We start from the raw sequence: 9,916 nt of genomic DNA, 5'->3' as shown, positions 1-9,916 counted from the left end.
ATGCCTTCGCCCACCCTAGTGACCTTCTTGGACTTGGTCTGTGGGGGGTGCCTCGAGAATTTGTGACATGGACATTCTGTCCTCCCTTTCCTGCTTCTTCATTTCCTTGCCTATGGGGCCTTGCCTACATCCTTGTGATGACCTTCAAGGGCACTGCTTCTACTTGAGCTTGTTCAATACTTAGTCGCAGCCGCTGGTCTCCTTAGGGGAAAATCCTTGCACTCCACTCCACATTTAGCACACAAGGGCGTGGGACCTGTTGAGGGCAGGACCACAAGGGTAAGATCCCTATATGGACAGTCCTTTAAAAAATGCATCCCTTGGCATTTAAAACATGGCATAAGAGGGTTCGCTATGCCCTTATACAGGCATTCACTTGCCTTGTGTGGAACCTGACATGTATAGCATTGGATTTGGGACCTTTGCACCTAGGAATTCATGTCTCTTGCCCTCGTAGTCATTAGAAGCAGTATCTAGAACACTGGGACATGTTGATCCTCATGTAAGAGGTAGTGACTTATGATGCCACTTCCCTCCTCATAAGGGTGATAGTTGGGATGTCTGTGATCATATTTTGGCTCCTCCCAATCATATTTGGGAGGTCTGTGATCATATTTTGGCTCCTCCCAATCATTAGGTAGTGCTTCCACCAATACTTGGTTGACTGGAGTTATAAGTGGTGGGCATAGTTGTGGACCTAGTATGGGTAATGGAGCATGTTGTGCCCTATATTTGCCTGGATTGGGTATAGGGCTCCTTGTGCATTCATCAGGTTGGGTGGGGTCATCATGGCCAATTGGTGCCTTGGCTGGTAGATCGGTTGGGGAAGGACCTTCAAAAATTGGCATTGCGAGGTGTCATGGTTTCCCCATCTATAGAAATGTGCATAGAAGAGGGCTTGCCTTGCCCTAAGATGAGGGCACTCATTGGAGGGGTGATTGCTATTGCATACCCCACACCAAACATTGTCCCTCCTGGGGAATAAGTGGGGGTTACTCAGTGTTTCCTTAGAGGTCCCTAGCTTCCAATACTGACCCATCTGATTCACTCTAGACTAGAGGCCAAGACTAGAGGCCAACTGGCCCATATCTAAACCCTTAGACTATTTGCCCTCCTTCTTGGCAGGCTTTGTACTAGAAGACCTTACCGATTGTGATACCTTGAATAGAGTTGTAGTTTTGTCCTTGATGTCCTTATCCATCATATTATCACTCATACAAATGGCTACTTTGTTGCAAAGTTTGCAAGAAGTGGGATTCATAACCATAAAGTGGTCATGTAGCTTTGGGTTCGCAAATCTGATGAGAAAGCATGGCAACAATTGTTCGTCGCTCATCCTCTCATGTGGTTCGCAGTGGGAATTGAGGTGTTTGATCCTAGCAATGTAGTCTCAGGGGGATTCCTTATCATTCTGTTTTACCTCATATAACTAATTAATCGAGCTCCACTTTTATGACCACTTGGGGCAGAACCCCACAATGAAGGCTTTCCATAATGCCTCCAAGTTGAATTTCTCCTCTGAGTTAAGGGATCTATACCATTGGCCTACCTTGCCATCTAGGTTGACATCGAATGCATTAACCATTTCCAGATCTTGGGGAGCACCGAATGCTTCTCATATTTGCTTGAATCGTTCCATGTGGCAGACCGGATCTCCTTCTCCAAGAAATTTAGTTATCAATTTGGAGATGGCTATGGGTGGACTCCTAGAGGAATTGATGATCCCTCTACGGGGAATATGGGTGCAACCAAGGGTGGGACGGCCCCCCTTCCTAGTGCATCGACCAAGATGTGCATCACCTCATCCGATAACACTATTTGGGAAGCTTATGGAGGCAGCACTATTATGGGCCTAATAGGTTGTAGAGGCATCCTCAAGCCTTGCCCTGGTAGAGCAGGGTCCATTGGGTTGCCATTATTGACATTGGGGTCGTGAAGCTTGCTCCCTCGTACATCAGAGCTGCAAATACGGGAGTAAATTATTGGCCTCTCGGAGGAAGTGGGTTACTATGCATCTGCATGGAGGTTCCTTGCATTGGTTTATAAGGTGGAGCCTACGAGGGCACATAGCCAGTGAATGTTGGGGGCACCTGAAAGGTCGAAAGCTCATAAGAGTTTCCCCCTTGGAAGTTTAGTGTGTTTCCTTGACCAAGGTTTCACCTTGAAAAGTCTCTCATCCATGGGTCTTCATCCTCAATGCACTTTGAGTCAAGGTGCCCTATGAAGACTATGGGTTTAGAGTCCACAAAGGCGGCCTCGGTCCCTACCTGTGGAGCAGGGACTGGTTGTCATCCGCTGGCCTCCCCTTTCCATGGACATACTAGCAAAGGGGTTCTCTATTTTTGCTGAATCCATTCGGCCTAACCATCTGAACATGTGGGATATCATCCCTCTTAACCTGGAGGTTACAAAAAGAGCAAGAGAATGAGGTGGATCTATGCTGGTGTAGGGGTCTTCAGAAGCCCTCAAGTCAGCGGGTTCTTGCATTTCCTCATTTAAGCTCTTGGTCTCTTTAGAGCTAGAGGGATCCCCACATCGGGGCCCTAACACTGAGTGAGAGCTTGGAATTGGGCTCCTTGTTGGAGCCGACCCCAAACTAGGGTGAAAGGTGGGCTACGTGTAGTTTGAAATATTGTCCTTGGGCTCGGGTTCCTTGGACAAAATTCTTTCGGACCTCAAGTACATGTATGAGATCTCTGTGGAGGTACACCCTACCTCAAGTTTAGTTCTGTATTTTTGAGAGAGAATCTATTCCTAGAGCTATCCCTCTAGTCAAAGGGTTAGTTGTATGCCAACAATGGGTTGTAGGGATAGTCTTCACGTGACAATCAGTGGGATACCAAGATGGCAACTGTTAGAGGGTTAGTTGTAAGCCAACGGGTCATTGGGATAGCCTTAAGGTGATAGACAGAGGGATAGCAGTTCACGTGTCGGTTGGTTAGGATGCCTCTGGCTCGGTGAGTTAGCATTAAGGCAATGGACGGTGGGATAAAGCAACGGTCAATAGGATGGCATGCCTCAGAGGGATACCAGGATGGCACTGGTCGAAGAGTGAGCTGTATGCCAACGGGGGGTGAGCTGTATGCCAACGGATCATGGGGATAGTCTTAAGTGCCTATCACACCAGCCTAATAGTAGACACTGGCACGTCATAAATAAGGTGATGGGTTAGGTGACTGACATGTGTCAGGTCAACAGGATAGAGCTAAGGTGATGGGTCATGGGGAAAATGATCTAAGGCGATGGGTATATGCTAACGGATCGTGTGGATAGTCTTAAGGTGACAGTTCAATGCTTGTCAAGCCAATGGGATAGCAGACTCTAACGCATCATAAATAAGGTGGCGGGCTAGGTGTGTGACATGTATCAGGTTAGTGTGATTGAGCTAAGGCGATTGGTTGTGGGGATAGTGAGCTAAGGCGACTGGTCATGCAGATAGGAGTTATCTAGGAACACACCGTTTCACCGACTCCCTGCTGATGATTTTTGGTGGTTTTCCAAGTTCTAAGGCATGTGCAATGGGTTGTTTACAGGAGGAAGCTAAACAAACACAAAAGCATACCTCTTATCTCCTCGAAAATGATGCCAAGGATGTGTTATTTGGAGGAGATACACATCGTGTCATGGGGATTCTTGAAGTGTGTTGGTGGAGATCCTCACTCCCATGCTACTCCTTGTGGGAGCATTGCATAGTAAGGCCTTCAATCATGTCATCGAGTGCTTGGTTTTAACCGAGAAGAAGGGGGTGAGAGGAAGAGAGAGAGGAGAGGGGGAGGAAAGAAGGAAGGGGGATGGAGAAGGAGAAGAAGGGGAAGGGGAAGGGGAATCATGGCAAACACCAAAGGAAAACAAGGAGAGCAAGCAAACCTCAACCTCAATGCATGAGCAAGAAGAGAGCTTGTATTTCTCAAAGGTTGCATACAACAATGAAGACCAAAGTCAACCATTTGGCCTTTTAAACATGTCACCTTTTGAAGGGAGGGCCAACCCTATTCCTTGTGCCACTCTCTCTCCTCTCTTTTGCTACAACCACTTGGGCCCATATGGTGCCAAGGCATATGCTAATTCTCTCAACCTTCTATTTGCCTTCAAATGGCTCTTGTGTTATCCATATATGGGATCCAAATGGCCCTTGTGTTATCCTTGCCAATTTGGATGATCTCGATGACTACCTCAACCTTGAGCCATTTGTGGCTCAAAACCCATAGGGTTTGGATGGGGCAGATCCTACGACATGCTCAAAGGTGGTTAACATCTTTATAATTGAGCTAACCTTTCATAATTAGGTAGCCTTTATTCTCCACTAAGAATGGTTTTAAAACCAATCTAATCCTCTCATTCCCTGCGGAGGATAAGAGACTAGCCACTAGGATCCCTTTTAAACCTGAGCTTGGACTTTTAAGCTTTTGAAATTGAGTTGGGTAGAGGATAATGAAAGCCTTTTGGAGTCATGGAGATGTATGTAGACATACATTTACATGTTTTGTTTAGACATGTAATAGAATTTGCATTTCAGTTATAATTATTTTCTTTGCATATTCCAAATTGCAATTTATATCATGTGATCATTAAGCATCTAAGAAGTTTGAAGATAATGTTAGTTTTAACAATAACTCTTAGATGAGCATGGACAATGTTACTGAGAAATTTTAGAGTAGAATTTGTAAGTCCAAGCTTGTATTCCAAAGCTCAGATCGGAAGCCATAAAATTTCAATGCTTTCAAAATCAGTTTTGTAAATATCCATTGAATTGTGATGAAAACTTCTTTACACATTCGTAAAGTGCATTTTTAGATGTGTGTAGACATGCTACATGTTGTGTTTGGACATGTGATGTAGAATTAGCGTTTAAGTTATAATCATTTTCTTTTCATATTGTTATATCATGAGTATGGACAATGTGATTGAGAAAGTATAGAGTAGAATTAAGCATGAGTCAAAGAAACGCTCATATCATTCTTTGTCTATGACAACAAAGAGAATACTTATACTTGATGTGAATGGAATCTTGCTCTTCGAGTCTAATAAATGTTCTAGTATTCACAAAAGTATACAATGAGAAGGACACAATGGATTGTTCTTTGTAATGGATGTGTTTATTAGTACTTGAATAGATTGCTTGAGCACTTTTAGGTGAGCAAATCGTCAACAACATTAAATAAGAATGTGGATCCTTTGATAAAAGTCCTTGAGGATCTTACATTAAAATAATTTCATTTTACAAAATTATAGGTCAAGAGCAATGTTGCATACCACTCTCAAATAAGTTATATAGACCAGACAAGCTAGATTTTGAATGCATGTTTAAGCCCTTGCTTGCCATTTGGGCAGATGATAAAGAGTTTACTCCTAGGAAGACCTTGCTTATTAATAGATGATTGTCCATTTAAGGGGTGTGCAAGTCCTGGAGAAAATTGTATATATCCAAATACTTTTGAGATAGATGATATTTATGACATATTGAATATAGAGCTTCTCTTGTACATCTCCTTCCATTGACAAACATAACAAATATAAGGAATATTATTAGGCTTGATCGTTATGGCAATGAGCCAATACATAGCAGTCATCATCAATATAGGTATGAAAGTGGAGATCTTGTGAGCAAGATAAGGAACGATCAACAAAATTTCAAGAGTAGGAACTTCAAAGAGGCTGAACTTCTTTGGATTTTTCTAAATAAGAGCTCTTGAAGAGAGTAATGAATGATAGGCAAGCTTGTTTCTGTGCCCTGAAATTGGGTTACATTTGTCCATATATTACTGGAACATCTGCAAAAACATACATAACTAGTTTACAAGCTTCGCTTGGGTTAAACATATGATAAATCATAATTGCTCATATTAATTACCTATTTTGTGATGTATCATTTCCATAAATTCCTTTATTTCTCAAAATTGTCTAAGTTTTCAATAACTCTTGATCCTTTTCTTTTATGTGCAGGGTTTGATGACTTGTCAGAAGAACTGAAGAATGGAGTAATTCTTAAACTTGACCTTCAGGTGAATGGATTGTGGGAACACAATCTCTCGATAGCAATTGATTCCATATTTGAGTTCAAAGGTCTTCAATTTGAAGTGAATATGTAATCAATCTCAAGAGCAGGTAATGGCAAGTTTATACATACAGCTAAGCAAACAAAGACATTTTGGTGTACAATGGTCCAAAGTAAGGTTATGATACTTGGCTTACTCTTTACACTCTTTAAGAGCTATGGCCTCCTTAAAGATCCAAACATTACACCAAAAGAGGATATGCAATCCATCATGGAATATGTGTTGTATGGGAATGTAGCTAGATACATCAATAGCTCTATTAATTGTAAGGGTAGGACGAATGTAACAAATGTATATGACCCTATATGAACCTAATGTACCACCTTGGATTGAAGACAAAGGAGAATCTGATGTTTTGGATATGGTAATAATAAGTATTGATGTGTTCGGGTATATTGTTGTACAATCCCTTAGGGATATCCATGTAGGAGAGGAGTTGTTTTGTGAGTAAGAGCTTTAAGATGTTTTATTGGCATAGTACTCCAAAAGATATTGGAATTTAAAATTTAAGATTAAATCTCAAGGTTGCTTCTTAACACTTCTTCCTTTCTCTTGAGAGAATTCACAAAGTTCAAACTCACATTGCTTAAATTCACAATCTTGCTTTCAAACTGTACAAACATATTTGGATTCCTAATGCATGAAAAATTGTTAATTCAACTACCACATTCTCAATATCCCAGTAGAATCATATAATACTAAGCCCAATAAAAACACAAATATTGTTTATTGTTAATTCAACTACCACATTCTCAATATCCCAATAGAATCATATAATACTAAGCCCAATAAAAACACAAATATCTTTGAATGTATGAATTCCACAATTCATAATTTCCTTCGAAATGAATTGCCATCAATTTGATTCATTTCCTTCCAAATGAAACAAATTGCTGTCAATTTCTGGGACTTGGGATTTTCCCAAAATTACTAATATAATCTTTAAGATCTTGTTATGTAGCTGATTAAAATGATTTCGCTTTGCCACATTTGAAGCATTGAATGACGTCTGCAAATCACAAAATTTTCCTCCATAAAATTTAATTATAATTTATGCAAAGCAAATAGTAATCTATCATAGAACACATAATTTTCATTCAACAAACTTGATATTAAAATCCTAACCGTTGATAGAAATGGACTTAAATCCCTAATTGTCGATAAAGAAACAATGTTAATAAAATGTAAATAAATGATGGTTATATATAGATGCTTGTAGATGCTAGACCCCTTTGCAAGGGTCCTATGGCTTTTCTTGGCTTTTGTTTTTTGTGTGAGAGCATGGTAGCTCATGTTCTTTATAATATGCATGTGCTTTGTCACATGGGACCTTATAGTCACCTTTGTTTGATCCTTTAATATTAGATGTGTTTGCATCCTAAGTACCTACAATTTTCCTGTATGTTATGGATATAAAGTGGGGTTGTTCCATGGCAAGATTAGCTTCCACTAAATGGTTGATGTCTATGCAAGGCATTGAATAGTCATATCAAATCCTTTCTAAAATCCTTGGGACTTTGAGAGTGAAAAGAGTAGGTTAAACTTTGATGGTTGGTGGCAAAGACATGATGTGGAAATAAACATTTAGTGAGAAGTGAAGGTTACTCACTCATATGCTCATATCTAAAGTAAGGATATAACAAGAATGACTCTCAAGGGGCATTATAAAAATATAAGAAGTAATTAAAAGTTTTGCATTGGAGGACATGAAATTAAGACCCCTAGCTCCTAATGGAGAAAATTGCTTAAGAGATGAGACCCCTAGCTCACTTAGCCCCGCTATCAAACCCCTCTACCCCTTTGCACTTCATTGAAAAACGTACCCATAGCCCACTTTCCTATGACATACATCACCTCACAATCATAGCCATATACTCCACAATCCTCCATATACTTTGGGAAAGAGACGCTTTGACCAATGGTTCAATTCAAAAGAGGGTGAGCACATGATTTCTTGAAGAAATTATGGAAAATGAAGATTCCAATCACTCAAAGTCTATTCCAACAACTCACACAGGAATTACGTTGAGAGGAAATCCATGGAGGCGATTCGAAGTGTGCTTTTGAGAAATGGCAAACAAACCGCCAACCAATCCCAATATCTCTTCTTACTTTTTACTTGTAGAGGGGGACATGGCATCTCGACCAACAGAATGATTTGGGAAGAAGAGTCAATGACGATGGACAGACAGATCCTCATCGAAGCGATCAACGCTTAACTTACTAAAACGTTTCTTTCAGGCTCAGCCTAATTGCAGCTTGCTTTGTGAGCAGCTATAAATTAGATAATCAAGATCCATAGCTAGAACGAGCATGCAGGAAGAGAGAAGCTGTAGAGTGTGCGCTAATCAGTTGGGTGGTCAGGAAGTTTGCTTGCTCACATTGAAACTGCTAGCCTGTGTCGTCAGAATTTTGCTGCTCTTTGCCACCAGCCTTGTGGCTAGCTGAGGAGACATGGCTTCCCGCGTCTTTGATTTTCATCGCCTGTTCGAATTGTCCGTTATCACTGTGGTGTTTTGCTTTGTGCATTCCGCCAGTGCTACGCAGTACACCGTGGGAGGTTCTGTGGGATGGAGTCTTGGAAACGATCTGCTACTTTGGGCATCTCAATATACGTTCCATGTGGGGGATGATCTCTGTAAGTATACTATCTCTCTGATTTCCACCTCTACATGTATCTAAATAGCTAGTCTCCTCTTCACAAAACTGAGTCTCCATTGAGACTCATTGCTTTCTTCATCAACGCAGATTTCCCCTATCAAGCAGGGCAGCACAGCGTGCTGCTGGTGACCGAGGACGACTATAACAACTGCAACACGGCCAATCCCATCACCACAGACAACGGGCAGGGCAACATGGTCATGACACTCGTAACCCCGGAGACGTACTATTTCATCTGTGGAGCACAAGGCCACTGTTCCCAGGGTTTACGCTTGGCTGTGCCTGTGGAGGCTTCACCCACATCCACTGCTCCCGCCCCGCCTGTTTTGACACCGCCAGAGTCGCCTTCCATCCCACCTCCCGATGCACCTACTCATGACACACCGCCTATTGCACCAGTCAGCAGCACTCCATACTACTCCCCTTACACCACCTTCCACTACAGCTCCGCGCCTGCACTCAGCTCTACCATGGCTGTGATCATCGTGGGCACAGCTGTAACACTCGCACATACGCTTCTCGTGTTGTAGAGAGGACTTCTACATGGAAAGATGTCTGATTTGGAGTGGTTTCTGCAGATTTTGTGTATAAATGCATTGTTTCAAGCACGAGAAGAGCAAGAACATCAGGGACTGGAGTTAAGTCTGGGGAACTTTGCTGTCAATTAGAGCGTCGTTATAAGGCAACGTGTACATAGCGTCTTGTTTCATAGTAGAGGGTGTGAGGAGATTTTATGTGTAGCATTGCTTGAAATGCTTGTAATAAGTCATACTTCATGATTGGGTCCTCATCATGTCTTGTTAAGTCATGATTATGGATGGGTATGGTATGTTTTTTCAAAGAGGACCATCAGAATTTCAGCTCTTAAAAAAATGTTTTTGTTGAGCCTTTCCTTTTACATCATTCATTTTACTGTTTCGTAAAAGCCCTCCTTTTAAAAGTAGCATCAAGTTTGATATCATGAATCAATACAAAAAGTTGTTAATATGCTCTATTTCTTCTTGCTAGGACCAACAATCAAGGAGTTGTATTATGTGTACTCTTGTTATAGTTATTTTTTTGGGTAGAAACTCTTGATATATTTAGTAAGCTCATTGCATAGTGTTTTAATGTTTCCATATTATGTATCCAGTTACCATGAATCTCAATTTCACCTTCCTTTAAACAATGTAGCTGTCTATCTTCATTAGTTGTAGTGG

The 9,916-nt window shown here is 41.3% G+C and overlaps 1 pseudogene; it reads left to right on the top strand.

Annotated features, from left to right (window-relative positions):
• The first annotated feature begins 8,510 nt into the window (after nucleotides 1–8,510).
• On the top strand, nucleotides 8,511–9,247 carry LOC147901261 (mavicyanin pseudogene; annotated as a pseudogene).
• Nucleotides 9,248–9,916: the final 669 nt, after the last annotated feature.

The sequence above is a fragment of the Dipteris shenzhenensis genome, chromosome 6, assembly GCF_047967505.1.
Source record: "Dipteris shenzhenensis isolate YYH24624 ecotype China chromosome 6, Dip_SZ_1.0, whole genome shotgun sequence".
In the NCBI taxonomy this organism is placed as follows: domain Eukaryota; kingdom Viridiplantae; phylum Streptophyta; class Polypodiopsida; order Gleicheniales; family Dipteridaceae; genus Dipteris; species Dipteris shenzhenensis.
The sequence above is the reverse complement of the archived record's forward strand: the minus strand, read 5'-3'. Positions and strand labels throughout refer to the sequence as shown.